Here is a 20,782-nt window from a genome sequence, read left to right as displayed (position 1 = left end):
TTGCCTGGATCTCAGCTAGCAGCCAGTACTCCCTCACCTGAGTGGCTCCAGAAGTGTGGCAGAGCCTCATGTAGCCCACGGCCTGTCTCTGGCAATACTTTGCACGGTTATCACACAGATTTTGGGGTCACTGTCCTGGCTCCCCTGTTTGTGTGGGGGTGTCCCCTCATACCTGTCCCCAGGCGGCCCAGCCCTGCTCCTCTTGTCCTGTCAGGCGCTAAGGGGCTTCTGCACACAGAAGCTCGCCTGGTTTTTCTCCCCAATGACAGCAGTTAGTCTTAAAAACCCAAACCAAAAAAGCTGTAGTCTTTCCTTCTTCCTTTATGTGTTATTGTTGCTGAGACACTGAGCTGGTGCGTGGTTCAGAGCAGTGCTCCAAAGCTGTACCAGAGATACAGAGGCAAGCAGCCTTGCTGCCCTGTGCCAAAGGCTAAAGCCTATAGATTTTTTTTTTTTTTTTTTTTTACAAAGCAATACAAAGACCACCCTCTCTGTTTCCCCATATGCTTCACTGCATGCACAGTGAGTTCAGGTCCCTTGACTCGCTGTGCATGAGATAGGGTGAGCAAAGCAGCCTGCCTGACCTTGCCCTGCATATACCCGTATCTCTGATACTGTGGGACTGTGGCCCAGCGTGTCGGGGGAGGCGGTGTGACCTTTGAAAAAGTAGCAGCAAATTGGTCCACATCTGTGGACACATTGTGAGGAGACCAGACTTGCCATGCTAAGTGGGGGAAGTAATGTTTTTTCGTGCTTCCCCTGAGCTAGCTCGTTGAGATGAAATTGAAGCCTTTTTTCCACTTCTAAATGCTGATTCTGCAACTATTTTCAGCACCCTCCTGGGTTCTCTTCAAGTATGTATCGAAATCAAACAATCTCTTACCTCTTTGTTGTTCTCTGGCAGTGTTTTTGCTCAATGGCTCTCTCAGCCCCTCTCCCAGCGTGTCTGTTATCGCAGATGGGGACAGTTCCGAGATCATCAAGGAAACTGCGGTGAGTGGGTAGAAGAGAAGCGGGAAAGCAGATCAAGGGCGTTGTGAGCTGCAGATCTGCTGGTTAACTGTATTTCAAATGTGAAGCACAAAGACTGGATTTTCCTTTTATCCCTGTATTTCTCTTGATTCAGGAAATGGAATAGGGAAGAAAAGACCACTTCTGGTATCTTTGGGACAGTTGGTAGCTTCCTCACTGTCCAGCTTAACACAAGGGTTAGAGCTGCTACTCAAAAGGTTATCCAGAACACTCTGTACTCCTGCCATAGGCACCTTCTGCAGTGGATGTTCTGTCAAACATATGCCAGACAAACTCCACATGCTAAGATGTTTTCCCAAACGCTATTTTATCAGTCCGTGCTTCCTTTAGCTGCTGTAGTGCAATACAGACATACTGTGGCTGAAGTCTGAGGTCAGCAGTGCCACCTCTTCTTGCTTCTGTCAGTGGAGGGAGCTGATGCGGGCACTGAAAATGGGAAGGGAATATATTTTTTTGCATTTCTTATAATGGAGGAGAATCTTTATTTATGCCACTCATCTTTAGTACTGCCTTTAAACAGGGAAGCGCATTGCCTAGTTTTGGGGTTTTTTTGGCATCCATGCTAAAAATTAAATGAGAATACTGGAAACTAGGAGAACTTGTAACTGCTAACTTTTCCTTCTATTTAAGATGTAAGATAATCCTGAATCGGAGTTAGGAAAATCAATAGAAATCCATTTCAAAAATAAATGGCAATAATTTGTTACTGTAGTATTTTTTGCTTACTAAATTATCTTATTTTTTAATAGCAGAATGACTAAGATACACTCCTCATTTAAAACTTGGAGTCCTTGGCTGCTGTAGAAATTGAGGTGCTAGGCTGTACTCGGTGTCTTTGCTTGTATGCCTTTTCTGCCCCATGCACAGCAGATTTCATTATTCTTAGTGCATGGTGTCTACAAATTGAGATGTCACACGAGCAGAAGTTTTAATACTTAATGAAAGGTCAAGTCCTATATGAAGAGACTACTGGCTGTAGGAAGAAACTACAAAGAGATGAGAGACTGTCCACAGACCCTCTCCTGGGTAGGTCTCCTGTGCTAAGCTCTCTTGCAGTTAGTGGAATAGCTCATCCAGCTGTGGTGGACAAAATTCTGGATGTCATTACTTAGACTGGTCAGAGAAATGTTTTAGTTGCTGTGCATACTGCCTATCCAGGCTCTTTCAAGGCAACTGCTTTCTGATAATACTTCTGCTTTTCTGCACCCTGTGCTTTCTGAATATAACAGATGTGGTGTTGCTCCTGTTGTATATGTAAATACCCTCTGTACATTAAATCACAGGTTAATCAATTGGGGAGGGGAAAAGATAATTTTTTTTGTCTATTATTTTATACAGGAGCATTCCTGGACTACTTTTTCACAGGCTATTCTGTTAAATATTTCTAATTTCTACCAGTTTGCATTAACAGTGGTATGAATTCATTAATACTGCTGGTTTATATGTAGAAACTGAAAAAAATGTTTAATTGCCACTGGAGATATTCATATGCAAATGTTGCATATTTTTGACGTGGTTGAAGTTCTGCTGAGGAGGTAGATCAGCCTCTATTATACCACACAACAGATTTCTTTTATATTTAGATTTTTACTCTGAGAAGAGAGCAATACTTTGTTCCCCTCCATGTACTAGCTGAAAATTGGTTAGATACCAAAATGCAATGCTAGCTTTGGGTTGTCAAAATTAGACATTTTCAAATAAGGAGTTAATAGCTCACAGTTTTTTGTCTTGTTGGCGTTGCCGTGTGGCCAGAGGTGCTGTGAGGCTTGTGGCTGCAGTCTCTGCCAGTTGTCTCTGCCTTGTTGCATGACTGGACGTGCTCTTTCCACATAGCTCAGTGAGGGGCTGTGCTTCTGTCATGTGTTTCAATGTCTGTTGAGTCTCTGCATCACGTGGCTGAATGCTGCAGGTCCCATTGCAATGGAGAGGTCTGTTTAAGAGAGCAATGCGCTAGCTTTAAGAAAAGAACAAAACTTGGCATTTTTAAATAGCTTTCTGTGGAGAACAAGGTTGTATTCTGTTCTTTGGGTTTTTTTTTTAATAGTGTAAGCTGTGGAAGGGGACTTTTGTATTCCTGAAGTTCTCTTTGATGTTTACAGAATAAATATAATGCAGCAGGAGGCATTGATTTTAAAAGGTATGGCTTCTGGGCTGTTGCAAGACTGGAAGTACAATTTCAGTTTGATTTCCTTCATTGATGGCAGACTTGCCTTACTGAGTCTGAGTAGTGCTGGGCTGACCTTTGAGCTACGCCCAGACCGATGGCAGAATCTGCATGGTTTAACTCAGTTTACAATCTTTAAGGATATTTTGTTTTCCATCTATGTGTTTGTTTTGAGATTTGTAGTACTTTGTTGTCTGTTGTTTGCATACATGGGATTACTTTGCTCTTAAGCTGAGTAATTGATGTGGGGGAAAAAATATTCCAAAGATGGCAAATAGTTAATATTTCTGTAAGAAGAGAAAACTGTGAAAGTGTCTTTATACTGTAAATGAATGGGTAGACATTCATTAATGCAGGCTGAAAGCCTCCATCTGATGCGTAACAAAAAAATCTCATTATGGGTCAGTTTACAAGCTACTGAAAGTCTGTGAAAATTGGAATGATTGCAAGTAAAGCTATCAATGTAAGTAGATGTGTCAGCTGTTGTAGGGGATGTGATTGCAGATGTTCATAGGAAGAATACAAAATCCTTGTCCTGACATGAATTTTTATAAACCTTTCTGCAAACAAGGTGAAACGAATAAGGTAATACAGTTGTTTCGGTATTCATCACATTTGGCTCAGCTAAAAATAGTACTTTAAGACAGTATTATAATACATCAGAGCATTAGATTATATGGGTGGGGAAATAACTTTCCCATCCCATGAAATACGAGTTCTGAAAAATTTTCCTCTTCAACAACAGAATGAAACTAGAGCCTTTTAATGTCAGAGTGTATTTTCCTTCGGTTTTGTTTATTTTAAAATGCACTGTTGATGGCTTCCTACCCTCAAACAGATTGACACTCCTGCCCAATTTGGTGTCATCTGCAAACTTACTGAGGGTGCACTCAATCCCATCATCCAGGTCATTGATATATATTTGATAATTGATCAAAATTGATAATATCTTTATATTAAACAGAACTGGGTCCAGAATTGAGTCCTGAGGGACGCTGCTTATGACCAGTCACTGACTGGATTTAACTCCATTGACCACAACTCTCTGGGCTTGGCCACCCAGCCAGTTTTTTACCCAGCATAATACAGCCTGTACAGGGGTACTGGAACTTAAGTTACACCAATAGCTGTTGTCCTTGGTCTAATTGAGGAAGGACTAATTAATCAGATTGGATCTTTTGGATAACAATGAAATTCTGTTTTGCTGCCATGATACACTAGACCCAGTTGTTGCTGCCATTAGTTATTACTTCTTAAAGTCTGGGAGCAAAGATTGCTTGCTGCTCTAGGAGCGGTCTGAGAATGGGATGTAGGAGCAGGAAAGAGCGCTACTGAAGCAATAATAAGGAAAAAATCCAGCATGCAGGAGCAGTGCTTCTGTTTAAGTAAGGCATATGTGCTGCATGACTGAAGATCAATATGAATTCTGTCTCCTTACAGGCATGTTGATCTTGAACACATACATGACTTGTAAACTCCCTTCTGTAACTGGCAAATGAAAGTATAAAAAATTAGGATGGCAGGACTGTGAGCTAGGAGATTAAAGAAGAAAAATATTAAGAAGTGCACACTTTTGATCCTTGGGATGTGAAAAGGACAAGGTCGTCTGCTGTTGTGATGGGGTTGACTATAAAAGCTAAGTGACTCATTCATAAATTTCATGCACCTACTCCGTAAAATAATTTGGTTTATATCATATAATCCTCCTTTCTATTAACCAGAACGGAATCACTTTATAAACAGCTTGCATTTAGTGTATCAGCCAAAGATTGATTGTGCCTAGAAATTAAATTGTGTGGAATACTAAGCTGCCTAGGTCTGGGAGGACTCTATTTACGAGTTTTTAAGAGTTGAGGAGATAGTAAGAAAAATACTGTAGTCATTTCTGTGAATCTGTAAGTGGCTTCTTCTGGGTTTTTTTTTGTTTTTTGTTTTATTTTTTTTGAAAGTAACATTCAGTAAAGAGCAAAGGTGTGACATTCCTTTCAGTGCTAGTCTTTCCACTTCAAAGAAGTTAGTAATACCAGTAGCAAGCACTGGCCTTGTATGTATCAGTGTCATTCCATGAATAAAACCAAATGAAATCTCTGATCTTTGTGTTAGTTGTGACTAATTGTGCAATTCACATAGATGAACATAAGCAGGCAAGTACTTGTGATGCAAATGCAGGTACTTGATCTTTCATAGAAAATGAGATTTTATTATAGAATTTAAAACCCTTTCTTTCCCAGACCAAGCAAACCTTGACCAAGAAACGGCTTTCTAAGGCATACTCCAGGGGTGTTCACTGACTGTGTTAAGAGTGTATAGGAGGAAACCCTGTGTTGTTGGGTGGGCACCCTAGTGCAGGACTTGAGTAAAATATGTGATGTTATTTGTGTGCACAGTTACAGTATTATCCCCATTTTGCAGAAGGGAGTCAGATGATGGGATTATGTCAGTGCAGTACTTAAAAAGAATGTGGTGGAGACATATGCAATGACTGACATGTGGATGGTGTTTGGGAAGGGCCCACAGGTTTCTTTGAATAAGAAGTTTAGTGGTATTTCATATTGACATGGAGTCATGTGTGTATGATTCCCGTTGAGCAGCATGAGCAGGGTCTAGTTGTGGTTCCCTGCCCCTGTATTTTCTTGGTGATATCTACACTGGTCTCTCGAGAGAGTGTCTTTCTGTGCTGTGTCAATACATTGTCTTCTTGAATGCAAATTATTCAGCGTGTGAACTTTACATTTGGGGAACTGGTCATACAAGGAGAAACAAGCTCATCTGAATGTTCACCAAACAAACATACTGAGAGCAAAGCCTAACAGTTCTAAAAATTTCAAATCTTGTGACTTTACCATGGAGTCACTGTGCTGTCATACAGCTGCTACTGTATGACGCTTGTGTAAACAGTCATGGAAGATGAAACGTGAGCATCGCTCAAAGATTTAAAATTAAATTTATATCGGGCCTCTCCCAGAGCTACCTGGCTTTTTGTGAAAACTTGAATATTGTTAGTCAAAAATGAGGGTGGGGATGTCAGCCCTTCAGGCACGGGAGGAGAAGGGAAGAGGGAAAGGAGAGGAGCTGGGCTTGCTGATGTTGCTGCCACAAGTGGTGGGACAGACAGGCACATGAGAACATGCTGGCTGTGATGGCAGCAGCGTCCCCACCTGCCTTGGCAGCCAGCCTGGCTTCCTGGAGGCAGGGCATGGGTGAAGTAGACAGTGGGAGCAAGGCAGATCTGCTCTTGGTAATCTGCTGCCCTTGCCTACCTCTTGAGCTATTCCTTTGTTTCGTGTTCTAAATTGTCAAAGAAACAGTCTTTATGATCAGAAAATATTTCCACTGACAGCCATCTTGAACAAGCAGCCTGGCCAGCTTTTCAGGACTTCTGCATGGACCACGGCTATGGCTGCCCTGCTTAAGTCCTGAGGCTTGTACAAGGTGGTGTTCTTTCACAGGCCTTGCTGAAAAATCTGTGTGAGTGATTCACTGCAAAATGCAGTTTAGTGATTCTGCCAAGAGCAAAAGGGAAGTTGAGAAAACAGTGAAAAATGAAGGATGTCAGCAAATATAACTCTTACCACACCTCTGCAATGTTTTTTTTTTCTGGCTTTGTGGAGATGAAGATGTCTTTTGTTCATGTCTCAGCATTTCTTCCCAAACCAATGCCTAAGGAGACTACTGAAGTAACTCAAGTGACAGTTTATGCATAGTACTTGTGTACATTAATTCTCTCAATACAGATGTCACTATTATTAGTATTAGTTTTTATTTCTTTATGTTTGTAAAACAGCGTTCATTAAGTACCTAGGTTAAGAAGCTTCTGACTTTTATTGCTGCTGTACAGATCTCATTTTGCTTTCATTGCTCATATAGCAACATGACATTTTATCTGTAACTGATATTCAGCATTGAGATTCTGTTTTCTTTTGGGGATGAAGGAGAAGGACAATCAGTTTTATTAAGCAGGGCTATTTTGGATTAAAATCTTCAAGACTGACAAAGGTGGTGACTATCAGTTTGCTTCACTGCAATTTAACCTTTCCAAGCTATGCTGAAATGAGATTTTCAAAGGAACTTTAAAAATGCCTTGTAATCTGTTCAGTGGTGGTGTGGTTTAACCTGGCAGGCAGCTAAACACCACACAGCTGTTTGCTCCCTCCCTTTCCGGGGTGGGGGAGAGAACTGGGGGGCGGGGGGGAGAGTAAAATTTGTGGGTTGAGATAAAGACAGTTTAACAGGACAGAAAGGATGGGAAATAATAATAATGATCACGAAGGAATATACAAAATAAGTGATGTACAATGCTCACCACCTACTGATGATACCCAGTCCCCGAGCAGTGGTCGTCACCCCCTGGCCAGCTCCCCCAGTTTCTATACTGAGCATGACGTCATATGGTATGGAATAGCCCTTTGGCCAGTTTGGGTCAGCCGTCCTGGCTGTGCCCCCTCCCAGCTCCTTGTGCCACTGGCAGAGCAGGGGAAGCTGAAAAGTCCTTGACTGGTATAAGCTGTGCTTAGCAACAACTAAACCATCAGTGTGTTATCAACGTTATTCTCATACTAAATCCAAAACACAGTGCTATGCCAGCTACTAGGGGAAAAAAAATGAGCTCTGTTCCAGCCAAAACCAGCACAGGTGTGAGCCTTAGACTGGTATCTCATCACCTAAGAATTTTCATCTTGTGAGTAGGGGATCAGAAATATGGCACTACCCTTGCTTTTACTTATGATTAATGATATAGCTAAACTAATTTCTAGTGCTTTTCTGCATGTGTCGTTGAACAAAACACACAGAAGTTCAGATGGATGTGTGAAACTAAGACTTCACTTCTGTATCAAGCGGTCTACATCATCTGTTGATTCATGAATAATGTACTTGTGCAAAAAGAATGTATTCAAAACATGATTGATTTTGCAGTGAAAGAATTGCTTGAGACATTAATCAGGGAGTATTTTTGTGAAACATTATTTCATCTGCAATCATAATTTCATTAAGGAAGGTCAGCCAGCTAAGGATTCTCATGACTTTTTGTGCTGCATTTCCTATGGTCGTCATGCTTCTGTTCCCTATTTTTCTCCATAGTAATTAATGTTTTTTTTCTGTATTCCCATACTATTAATTACAATACATGCTGGTCCCCAGGAGGACTGTGCTAATATGCTCTTCACCAGTGCCCTCCATCTCTTTCAAGCTTTGTCTTCTATTAAAAGGTCATGATCAGAAGAGCAATGGAGTGTACTATGAATATCCTGGTAGAGTTCGTTGTTATTACTTGGGAAATAGGCAGATAAGCCGGTCTGAGTAAAGCTGGATATGAATTGATGGCAGGTCACCTTCTTGTCGTGTCCACTGATTGTGCGTGGTCGCTCTCTGTGGCAGGTAGGTGGCAGCTTGCCTTCAACAAAGCGTCATTTCTGATGGAGCTGCTTCCAAAGTGCCTTGGCCATCACACCCCAGCCATTCCTGGCCAAAGCAGTACTTCCTAAAGTGTTTGAAGATATTAGGCTGGCACACTCATACAGAACCAAAATATGAAGCAAATACCTACCTGTGAATGAACATGTCACCTCAGCTGAGAAGAGAGCAGTGCATATTTTTTAATAGTTCTTTACGTTTATTAATAATTCTTCACATAGAGGCAGTCACAGCAGGAGAGGTGATTGACTTGAATATACATAGTTTTGGAAGAAGCTTTTTTATTCCTTTTTGGCAGCCCTCTAAGCAGAATAGTGCCATTTATGTGAAAGTAAGAAGCAGCAGGCGTTTCCTAATTGGCTTATAGGTAACTGCAGTAGAAAACAATTAAACATGGACAGGTATAATAACAGCCATCTATCAAAACTAATGGTTCTGTAAGCTTGAGAGCTCTGGGTGTCCTGTTAGTCCCCTACTGTAATTTAAACAAGGGTCATTGAAGAACTATCTCAAGGCAGAGACTATACTTTAAATATGTCTTAGTAAGATGGCAGTGAACTGCTTGTAATGTAACGCATATCACCCAGTCAGCTGTGACTCTGAATTTTTAGTGGTGAAAATCAGGCTACATGCACCATGGTTGTGAACTGTAATGACGATTGCTAACCTGCTGCTGGGAGGCTGCCTGGGCTTTGATGGAGCCAAAGGAGGTTGTGGATCATAGCAACCCACAAGAGTAGCACGTGGCAACACTGTGCTGCAGTGCACAGGGAAGCACAGGCTCCTGCCTCAGAAGGCAGAATCATGGAGGTAGAGGAGATGGGACTGACAGAGCAGCATGGAGGATGAGGAAGGGACAGAGGAGAGAGCCTGGGATGTAGACAGGGACTTCACTTGGACCAGAGGACAAATTCGCTCTCTGGAGCAAACCTGAGTCCTATGCCTCTCTCAAATGGTCAGTGCAAGGACAGGAACCTTGCTATGTTTGCTAGCAGGCAGAAGAATTCCTAGTTCTTGAAGTATGTGCTTCCCAACGGGAAGTTATTTATTAGAGTGCAGCACAATAAGGTCAATTGTTCAAAAACTGAGCAAGGAGACTTGCTTGCTGGTTTGCTTTTGTATTTGCCCGTAAAATTAAAACATCTTTCAGAACCAGACAGAATTGAAGTATATTAACTTAATTGGCATGTTATGTAGATTCATAAAGTCTAACGCTTGGAGGTTGTAAGTAAATTTAGAGTTTATTATGACTGTTAATCAGAATTAAAAAGTTATGAAGGAATTAAAAAGCTCTGAGGAAATTTCAATGCCATAAGGATTCTTCTACTCATATAACCCTTTGGCATAAACTTACTGATGATATATCAACTTGTCATAAAAATGTAAATGAGGACTGTATTGGTACTGCAGTATCCTTTTGGCATTAATTTCTTATAGGTTGTTGCTAGAAGACTCTCATTTGGGCAGTGACTATGCCAGCAATGGGATGCTTCTGAGATCTTGAACTCATCCCTGTGTATCCCAGAGCACAGAGAACCGTGATCAAAAGACCCCTGGGATTGTTGCCTTGTTTTATTTATGGTGGTTAAAACTGGAGTTAAGTTATGGGCTGAGAAACTGTTAAACCTTTCAGAGCTATAGGGGAAGACACGTATGTTTTTCAAATCTGCTACATGGAGGATGGGTTTTTGTTGTGTTGAGAAACCCATATTAAGGGCAGAGGAGTCAAAAGCAGTTTTAGAAGTTTGATCATTAATATTTCAAAATACTCTTCAATTCCTTCTTTGATCTGCTAGTATATAAGTTGCAGGATCAACTTTATTTGTGACTAATTCCAGAAACTTTGGTGAAATTCTGCCCAAGGATAAATTATCCTTAGATGTTTAATTACACAATTTCTAAACAGAGGTGCTCTATTAGCAAGCCTATAAAATCTGTTGAAAGCAGTTCAGAGGTAAGTGATGCTTGTTGGTTTGTGCTGAAAGTGCAAAAGTAGTCTCCTGAGTTCCTCATCCCTTGCCAGTTTTGTTCCTACTGTGTGTACAGTAAATTTCATAAAATATTAACCTATGGTAAATATTTAATACATAATTTATTTGCATTATATAAATTCACTCTCCAGTATATGAAGTGCTTAAACAGATAGTTATATAAATATTTTAAAGTGAAAAATATATAAATATTTAAATGGCTGATATAAATATTTTAAATGTAGGTACAAGGGCCATATTCTGCCTTTTTTTTCCCCCAGAGTTGAGTAGGTATAATTGCTGACAGCACTTTACTCTGCCATTTTGAAGTAACAGCAGCAGCCAAAGTAATGTATGTTTTCACTCAATTCAGTAAACTTTAGATTAGGTCAGTAAACATAGAAAGTTTCAGTATTGGAAAGGGACAAAAATTGTAATATGGTTTTATGTATTTAATAGAATTTGGTGAGTATTAGGAAGAGAGGGGCAAGTATTAGCTTAAATTTAGAAATTAATTAGTTTTAGCTGGATTCATTGAATTCTAAGGGCAATAAAAATGAAAAGACTTGGGTGAAGGAATGAGTTTATTTTCACTAATAGGAAGTGGGAGGGAAGTTCTTTTAAATTTGGTAGAAATAATACCTGAAGGTATTATTTCCTGCCCCACAGTCAGCTCAGTTTATATAGGAACACAGAATGAGTTTGTGTAACACAGCTTGCCATCTCCAGCCACTGCTGCAGCAGAGCTGGGGGCAGCCAGCTGGTTGCCTTGGTTTGGGCTGACTGCAAGTATTTTCAAAAGGCAGTTCTCCAGGTGAGTCTAGGATAGACTTCACCTGCAGGCATGCAGAAGCTTGGTGAATTTTATCCTATTAAAGATGCTTATCAGAGTACCTCTGTGATATAAATAGTATTTTTCTTTAGGTAAAGAGTGGCAAATGTGCTAAATAATCTCTATTTTGATTGTGTTAAAGGCTATGGATCTGCTCACTGCTTCAGATTTTCTCACTATACTGCTTTAATGTATAAACTCTTCTTGTGGGCAGCAGCAGGTTGCAAGCCACAGCTGAGTTATGTGCTGTCGTGAACATCCTGAGTCCCTTGCAATTTCAGGGAGAGATGGCTCTGTAGCTCAGGAACTACAGTGCAGCTTTGTAGGGCTGCCTGTCTTCCTTATACGTACCCCAGTAACTGCATTCTTCTGCCTTCTCTTCTGTTTCTACTACAGATATAAAATATCTCCTACCTTATAAGGGAGGTATTTTTTTTTATTCCTCATGACTGAGGACTTTAGATTATAGCAGAATATAAGGACTGAAGTACACGTGTGGTTCTTGTGGTTTTGGTTTTGTGTGTGTGTTTTGTTTATTTTAAAATCTTGCTGGCATAATAGGAGAAAATGCAACAAGAACTAACACTTTTGTGTTTTTAGGGCCTTGAGCTGCTTTTTACTTTGGAAGAGTAAGAGATGTGAGGGATCTGAATAGTGATTTTGCTTTTTGGAATGCTTTGTAGTACTGCTTTTCTTAGCTAGGAAGAACTAGTGAGTGGCAAAGCCCTTAGTGGTTAAGTTTCTAAGACCAACTGTAATCCTAACTCTTACAGAGTTACTCTGTACTTCTGTATTACTGCTGCGGTGGCATAGGGAGAAGCTATAATACCAGCTGTTCCTTGCCATGCTGAGCTCAGATTTGTCAGTGCTGCTTTTCTTAAAATTTGCCCATAGTCAAATAAAATTTATAATATTAAGTCTGTTCCATTGAACAAGAACAGTTGTTGCTATTGAAAATATGGCCAGATCAGTCTTGCAGTGTATATTTTTCTATGCAGTTAACCCTGCAGGCTATTGGTGAAGGTAAGTACCATTTTGAATTATAAACATTGCAAAGAGCCATTAAATGCTAAATTTGATAAACTAGGTTAAAAAATATGTGAAAAGAGATATCATACTTAAAAAGAAATGGGGCACACTTCTTCTGGTCAACATGGCATAGTTTGATATTTTCTCTACCTACATGAAACTTTGTCAAAACAAGCAGAAGTCCAGTAGAAATTCTGGGATGCTCAACAGTTTGAACACTTTAGCAGTTGCACCTAAAGAGGCATATTACTTAAAGAAGAGGAAGTGATCAATGCATTGTAAATGAGATAGTACATCTGCTCTGTCATTTCTTAGAGGAAGCAGCAAATACTGTTTGAAGAACTTGAGAAGATGAGAAACTTGCACAACAGTATATTTGTTTATAAGCCCTATCATTGGTGGTGGCTGAATTATTTTTCTTTTCTTTTTTTCCCATTTTAATGAAAGTTTCTTTTTCAAATAATGTGGTAGAGAAAGAATCAAGACAATATTAGTCTGGGGCTAACTTGAGCCACAATTATATAAGCTGTAAAATAGTTGAAAATTAGGAAGTTTCTGCTTGACTTCTTTAAAGATGTCCCTTATTAATGAGTCTAAATTCCTGTTCGCTGTCCAAGAGCAAAAACCAATCAGCTCTGAATAACTTATTTTTAAATTTCTAATTCTAAATAAATACAGTTCATTCAGCTCTTAAAAAAAAAAAAGACACAAGTTAAAGTTTATCTTCGGATGAGAGGACACATTTGTTTTTGTGGCATGAAAAAACTTTTTCAAATACATTATGCTGGTTTTGATTGCTTTTGTTTAAGCAGAGGCAAAACAAAACATAGAGTCAAACTTTCCTATTATGAACTATACTAAACAGCTTTTGTGAACATCTCAACATTTGCTGAAAACAAACTTTATTATGTGGCAATTTATCGCATGATAGGAATGGCCAGATTTACACCTGAATCTTACAGGTGCTTCCATCAAAACTGTGTTGGTACTCTGGTTACTTTCATGGTGCAATTGTATTATAAAATATGTTTTGATGGGAGTACTGCTGTGTGGATGGTGATCAGTCTGTAGTCAAGAAGGACTTGTGCAGGCAGACAATCTTAATGGTCTACCTAGAGGACAATCTGGACTGCATACTGTATGCAAGGATGCTGTGCCACATTTGATATTTTACTTGGTGATAAAAACATCAAATGCACTTATTTAAGGTCAAATTAGACAACACATGGACTTCTGTGTTGAAACATGTGATCTCCTGAGCAGTTTGGCCTGGATCTCCTGCAGTGTGGTATGTGCTAGTGAATGTTCATGAAGGAGAAACCTAAATGTTAAAATTGCTTCAGGGTACTTTGGGATTGATATGCATCAGGTTATGAGTAGCCAAACCCCGTACCAAAGTGTGATTGTTTCAGTACCAAGACAGGTAGGTCTAAAAGTTGTTTCCAATTGGTCTGGTGCACATATGGGATATACAATGTTACTGTTTTCTAAGTTCTTCATGTGAACACTTTATGATGGACTGAAGAAGTTTGAATGATTATTTTGTTTTATTTATATTCCAGAGTAGAATTAGAAAGGGAGTGGTAATGGAGGGCAATGAAGTTAGCTCTTGAAATGTAAGATGGTTGAGTCAAGCTGAATCAAGCTTATTGCACAAATTTACACTCTTCTGTTTGTAAATTGTACGCAAGTCATGTAGCAAGTGCTTGAATGTGAATCAGTGGAGATGACCGGCTAACTGCACTAGTAAATAACAATTGTTCATAACAGCTCATTGCAAGTATTCTGTATGCAGAACTTAAAGATAGATTGCTTAATTTTGGTAGAGATTTTTATTCCCCATTTGATTAAGCAAAAATGCTTATATGTCATAGCGGGGTCCTAGTTTGAATTCCTAGCTGCATAAGACACTTGAATATTTTTTTTTTTCCTTAAGGTTTGCTTCCATGTGCTTAGAATTTACTTTTGTAGTGTTTCTGACCACAAAATGAATGGTCTGGAAAAATTATAGCTGGTGAGAATTAGAGACACAACAGCAAATGTGGTTAGGTTGGTTTTGGTTTTAGGCACAAACACTTGTTTTTAAAAGTCCCTGAGTGGTTTGGAGGTAGAAAAAGTTTAATATGGTATAGTTCATAAGATTTCCTCCCTGTGGATTAGACATGTGAACTTTTAAAGTGGTTTTCTCTATCTGTCACTCATGTTCTCAATGATCCCAGTCCTTGCAGCAAGGTCAGCTTCTCTTGCAAATAGTAGATTGGGATGTGGAGCAGTTGGTTTTTAGTCTACACAGTCATCCTTGGCTTATTTAGGCTTCAGTCAAGTACAGTTAGGGTTTAATATATAATCTGTTCTCTGGCTTAGTTAAAAAGATGCAGTTTAGAGCATGCTTTTGGTGTTAAAAAAAAAAAGAAAAAGTAAAGGTACTTTTACTCCTGTCTTTACTGGCTTTTTAGTGGTGGCCTACCTCTGTACCCTTTTTAAAAGGATTTTTTGTTTCAGTAAAGCAGCAAGAACCATAATGAATGTACAGGCTTTCCCAGGCACCTTACTTTTCTCTTTATCATTTGTGAGAGGAACCTGAGTAATATGACAGTAACAATTGCGGGACCTCCTCTTGGAGCCATAAATTTATAACGGATGGGAATTTGAGGGAAGTTCACATATGAACAGTGTATTATCCAATGTTGGCCTGAATTCACTGGCTCTATGTTTGAACTCTTTCCAATCCGAAATACCTTTCTCCTTCTACCCATCTCTTTTAGCTGGATACTGTTTGATTCTGTAGATGTCAATTCTATGGTGAAGACAACTAGGCTGCCCCAGGTTATTACTCTATTATGCAAGAGAGTGAAGAATATCATCTACTTTTTGAGGAGGAAGGGAAACAAGCTGAGAAAGTTAATAGATGTCAATATGATTCATCAGATCTGGAGAGATGCTTTTTAATTACAGTTTGCTTGATTGGAGCTGATTACATTTTTCCTCATGAGTATTAGTATTCTTTTTATTTGTAAATTAAATGGACTGTACCTTATAATTTTGAACTTGCCTCAATGGTAGCAGATCCCACAAAGGAAATGCAAAAGGCCTCAATTTACTGAGGTGGTGCCAAGTACATGTTGTACAGTAGTCTCCACAGGGATTATCCAGATGCTTAAACTTTAACATCAAATTGAGCCCACTTAGAACGAGGTTTCAAATTAGCCTGAGGGTATAGCAGTGGAAAAGCCTGGTTTTGTGAGCCAGGGAAGTATTTCAAGTTCAAACGGATGCAGTTTCTCAGGAGCTGACAAGTATATCTTGGATTACCATTAAAACTACCAAACATTGTCCTTTGAGCGAAAAGCTTTTAAATCCAGATCGTACACAGATTTCATTCTATGATTTAATCCCTTAGAATAATCGTAAATTGGGTACTCACGGGTGTGTATTAGAAGAACTTGTTTGTATTTGGGAATGTTTGTGAGATCTTGTTTGTTTTGGCAGAAGATGTAGGTTAGCTGATTCTGTTTAGGTTTCTACAAGATAAAAACACTTTCTCCTTGTCCTCTAGTGAAAGACCAGATAGTTGAGCAGCATGAAATATAAATGAAATCCAAAGTCCAGTGCAGACTTAGAAATACTTTAAATGGAAAAAGAGTAAGTAAAAAAGAGGGAGTTTCTTTGCTGCAGTGCAGCTCCATGTTTTTAGCCAGTGAAAAATAACTGTTAGATAACACAGACCAGCCAAATTACTCTTACTGTTAGATTGCTGTGCTACAGAGGTTTGTGTTCAGAGGTTTGAGTTGTGGTTATCATTTAGAAAAAATGATGTTTCCGAAGTCCAATTTATTGCCAAGTACTTCAGGGTCCTTTGGGAAAAGGTCTTTGTTGTACCAATTACCCAAAGTAGTGTATGTATGTGCTTTAGGGAGGGATGTTGTGATGTTGATAGTAAGGCAATAACAACTTGAGGGAATCAAGCCAACAGAAAAATTAGGCTCTCTTGGAAACAGCTAGATGAGATAACTTCAGATTTCTCTTTAACCCATTCCTGTACAAACCGGTTCTTCTTCTTCCACTTCAGAGAAAACTATCAATGAATTTTTGCAGCAAAATGAAAGCCAGATCTGCCACTGTGGAACTTCAGGAAAGCAGAGAAGTGCATCAGGTAAGTGTTACTGCCCCAATGCTGCAAACATGTCTGTAGACTTCTCACGGAATTTAAAACACTGCCAGCGTCTTGGAAGTGGAAGCAATTAGTAAACACAGTGTAAAAGGGAGAGCAACAAGCCTTTGTTTATAAATTTATGTAGAATTTTGTTGAATTTATGTACGTTTTGTAGTGTGATTAATTTAAAAGGAGGGAGTAAATTTCATTTCTAAAAGTTTTTCTCTAACAGGAAAGAGAAGCTATTTCAGTAATGATTCCTTGTTGAAGTTGCTTCTTGATCATGTATTATTGTCCGGGCTGCTTTGTAGGGACTGATTCCTGAAAGCTCCTGGGACAATAAAAGCTATTGTGGCAAAGGCTGAGTTCCCCCATGCAAAAACTTGTCCTCAGCAAAAGGACTGCTGGTGAGCCACACAGCTGAAGCATTTTGAGTCTCTGCCTTTTCCCTTAGTCCACTTTAAAAGAGTAGCATGCAGCACAAAATAGGTTTATGGAAAGATTTGGTTTAATTTTCAAAGTTAATCTCTCTTGGTGTTTTTGGCAAAGGGAGAATAAATATGATCCATGACCTCTATACATGCGGTGATGAAGTAGATGAAGACCTTAATGTAGTGTCATAGGTGAGCAGCCCTGATAACCTCCATCACATGTATGGTCTTTTCTTTGTGGTCCATCATTTTCTCCTGATAGCTATGTTCTTTTTCAACTGTGGACTGCAGGACTCAGGTACTATTTTCTTTGGATTTTGCTCTTTTCCACAAACTTGGAAGCAGTATTTGATGCTGCTGCTATTTAATTAGTGCTTGTGAAAAAGGGGTTGTTTACAAGAGAAGACTTAGTGTAATAGGGTAGGTTTGGTTCTTGCCAATTGCTGTTTCTTTGGTCTCTGTTCACCTCCTCAGACTGAATATACAAGAAATATACAAGAATTAATACAAGAAAGTGTGTATTTGCATTGTACCTGAAGTACATGTGGTCCTAGGTCATTAGTGAGTTGAGTCCAATAAGTCTGCTGTACTATGCTATAGTACAAAGCTATGATATATGGATACTATGGGATACTGCAAATATTTTTTTGTTGTATAAATTACAGTGATGTGCCATGCATGCTTAATGCTTAGCTCCTCTCAGGAACTTCTCTGATACTCTAACCTCTACATACTCCAGAAGCCTGCAAGGCATTGACTAAACTGTAGCTTCTTGTTTTCCCACTGTAAAAATGACTTTTTGCTTTTTCTGATGCCTGATCTTTGCTTTGAGTGTCTGATAGTAAGCCATGAGTGACTTGAAGGAAATTCACTGGAATTGGTGAGAAGGAGAGAAGATGCTGACTCAGTCCAGATACTCTGTGGCTCCTTCAGCTACTATTTGCATGTTCTTCTTTCTGGTGTATCTTAGTTTGCACAGATTCTGCCTCCAGCTGAACTGAAAGCCAGTATCACATGCCGTCATTCAAGGCAAATGAAAAATATATACTTTTTCAGTAGTTTCATGAGATTGACTGAACCAGTCAATCTGCAGTCCAGAAAGAAAAGGAGAGAGAAGATGCATCAGGTTAACAGAGCATCGTTAGAGGGAGTGTGATGTATATTTGTGTCAGTTGAAATAGCGGTTCTGTTCTGCTCACAAATCCTCAAGGGATTTTTCTCACTCTTGTGCTATATAAGGACTGAGAAACCAGGATGCAATATTGTCTAGAGTAGTGTAAGAGGAATAGGACTGTCCTTGCTTAGTCTGACATGCATCTTATAGCAATGTGAACATAGTGCTGATTACCAGTCCCTTTAGGGTCATAGTAGTCCTGGAATTGCAACCGCTTATATTAATTGAATTAATTATATTATATATTAATTGAATTAACTGAATTTAGTTAACTCCCTTTGTAGACATAAGCATGAAAAGGAAACACTGTAATGTCAGTAGCAAAAGATAAAACAGTTTTATTGATCATGGGACAGGCCAAATCTGCTGGATTTGAGAAATACTCAAGTGGAAAAGATGCTCTGAATAGCAATCACACCTGGGAGTTCTCCTGCTCTAAAATAAGAGGTCTGGATTAAGGAGGAAATGATTGTGTTTTATGACTGAGCGCAGTCCTAGTAGAATGAAATACAACAAAGAAAAACATAAACCTATATAAAGACTAGATAATGCAAGCTATACTTTTATTGACAGTTCAGTGTATCTATGTGTAAGCCAAGAAACTTACGTCTTTTAGAAGATGAACTCACTATGTGTCTGAATGTACCCTTTTCTGCTATACAAGCAGGTGTGTAGGAGAGGTGTTGCCAGTACAGGCATACTGACACTGGCACAATTGTATGTATGCACAAGATAGTGTCAGAACTTTTTCTGATGAGAAGTCAAAGGCTTCTGATGAATCATTGAATGCTTTGGGTTGGAAGGGACCCCTAGAGGTCATCTAGTCCAACCCCCCTGCAGGAGCAAGGACACCACTAACTAGATCAGGTTGCTCAGAGCCCCGTCCAACCTGGCCTTGAATGCTTCCAGGGATGGGGCCTCCACTACCTCTCTGGGCAACCTGTGCCAGTGTTTCACCACCCTCATTGTAAAGAATTTCTTCCTTATATCCAGTCTAAACCTACCCTGGTTTAGTTTAAAAACATTACCCCTTGTCCTATAACAACAGGCCTTGCTAAAAAGATTTTCCCAATCTTTCCTATAGACCCCCTTTAAGTACTGAAAGGCCGCAATCAGGTCTCCCCACAGCCTTCTCTTCTCCAGGCTGAACAACCCCAACTCTCTCAGCCTGTCCTCATAGGAGAGGTGCTCCAGCCCTCATATCATTTTTGTAACCCTCCTCTGGACTCACTCCAACAGTTCCATGTCCTTCTTGTGCTGAGGGCTCCAGAGCTGGACGCAGTACTCTAGGTGAGGCCTCACCAGAGCAGAGTAGAGGGGCGGAATCACCTCCCTTGAACTGCTGTCTGTGCTGTTTTTGACACAGCCCAGGGTACAGTTGGCCTTCTGGGCTGCCAGCGCACATTGCTGGCTCAGCTTTTCACCCCCCAGCCCCCCCAAGTCCCTCTCGGCAGGGCTGCTCTCAATCCCTTCATCCCCAGCCTGTATTGATACCAGCCCTTGCCCCAGCCCAGGTGCAGGACCTTGTACCTGGCCTCATTGAACCTCATGAGGTTCACACAGGCCCACCTCTTCAGCTTGTCCAGGTCTGTTTGGATGACATCCCCTCCTTCTGGTGTGTCAACTGCACCCCTCAGCTTGGTCTCATCTGCAAACTTGCTGAGGGTGCACTCAATCTCACTGTCTAGGTCATTGATGAATAGTCACAGTACAGACCTGTGAGGGACACCACTTGCCACCATCTGGACATCGAGCCATTGACCACTACCCTCTGGATGCGACCATCCAACCAATTCCTTATCCACTGAACAGTCCACTCATCAAATCCACATCTCCCCAATTTAGAGAGAAGGATGTTGTGGGGACCGTGTCAAAGGCTTTGCAGAAGTCCAGATAGAGGACGTCCATTGGTTTTCCCTTGTCCACTGATGCAGTCACTCCATCATAGAAGGCCACTAGGCTCGTCAGTCAAGACTTGACCTTGTTGAAGCCATGCTGGCTATCTCAAATTAACCTCCCTGTCCTCTATGTGCTTTAGCATAGATTCTAAGAGGATTTGTTCCATGATCTTCCCAGGCACAGAGGTGAGGCTCACAGGCTGGTAGTTCCCGGGGTCCTCTTTCTTACCCTTTTTGAAAATCAGCACAATCTTTCCCTTCTTCCAGTCCCCAGGGACTTCACCTGACTGCCATGACTTTTCAAACAGCATGGAGAGTGGCTTGGGAACTACATCAGCCAATTCCCTCAGGACTCTGGGATGTATCTCATCAGGTCCCATGGACTTATGTGTGTTCAGGTCCTTCAGGTGGTCATGAACCTGATCTTCCCTTACAGTGGGAGGGGCTTTACCCCCCTGGTCCCCATCTTGTGGTCCATCGACTCAGGAGGGGTGAGGAGAGAGGTTGCCAGTGAAGACTGAGGCAAAAAACTTGAGTACCTCATTTCTCTTAATCTGTTGATACTAGGTCACCATTCTTGTTCATAGGGGCGGGGGGGGTGTACGCTTTCTTTAACCTTCCTTTTCTGGTTGACATACCTGCAGAAGCCCTTCTTGTTATTCTTTGCATCCCCTGCCAAATTCAGCT

This window comes from Egretta garzetta, unplaced genomic scaffold (genome assembly GCF_000687185.1).
Source record: "Egretta garzetta isolate BGI_Z169 unplaced genomic scaffold, ASM68718v1 scaffold53, whole genome shotgun sequence".
In the NCBI taxonomy this organism is placed as follows: Eukaryota; Metazoa; Chordata; class Aves; order Pelecaniformes; family Ardeidae; genus Egretta; species Egretta garzetta.
Note: the sequence above shows the minus strand (reverse complement) of the source record.